Genomic DNA, 749 nt, shown 5'->3' with positions numbered 1-749 from the left:
ATTTATCAGAGTTATTTAGTCTTAAATAATGGTAAAAAAGAGTGTGAAGAACAGTAAAGTTATGGCACACTGTTTTCCAGGTGGTCAGCATTTGCCCATATTCGCCCCTGAGTGAAAAGTAAATACTTTTACTGTTCTGTAAATTACATAGAAAAAATCCTTTATTTTTTAAATTTGTGCATTTTTTCCTCACTAACTGTGCAAATTTCATTTTATTACTATTACTATTATTATTATTATTGTTATTATTAGCATTAGCATTATCAATATTATTATTCATTTGCACTAGCAAGTATCAGGGGCTTTTCTTGAACTTTCTGAATTTTTTTCAAGTTAAAACCTTGTGTCCACTTGACATGGAACATAACACATTTCTGTGCATACATCCTTGAAAGGGCTACTACAAAAATTCTTTATCATTCTTAAAAGTCCACATAGTAAAGCATAAGTGTGAGTATGACTGAGAGAATTGAAAGTTCTGTGTAATTTCTATCCATATAAATATTTATATATTCATGCACTTCTAACTAAGAGAGTGGAAGAATTCTTATAGTAAGAGTAGGTTTTACATGAAGGCTGGCAGATATGATTCTATGATTCTATGATATTTTCCAGTCATTGCTGATTATCTGCCAGAAGATAGAAAAAGGAGACAGAGAAAAGTGCTAGTGGAGAGGAGAATGAGGAATTATAACAATATGTATTTTTTAGATCCAGGTGATGTTCAGCAGAATTGAATGTCTTTTTTT

This window comes from Meleagris gallopavo, chromosome 1, assembly GCF_000146605.3.
Source record: "Meleagris gallopavo isolate NT-WF06-2002-E0010 breed Aviagen turkey brand Nicholas breeding stock chromosome 1, Turkey_5.1, whole genome shotgun sequence".
In the NCBI taxonomy this organism is placed as follows: Eukaryota; Metazoa; Chordata; class Aves; order Galliformes; family Phasianidae; genus Meleagris; species Meleagris gallopavo.
This window is presented reverse-complemented; position numbering follows the sequence as displayed.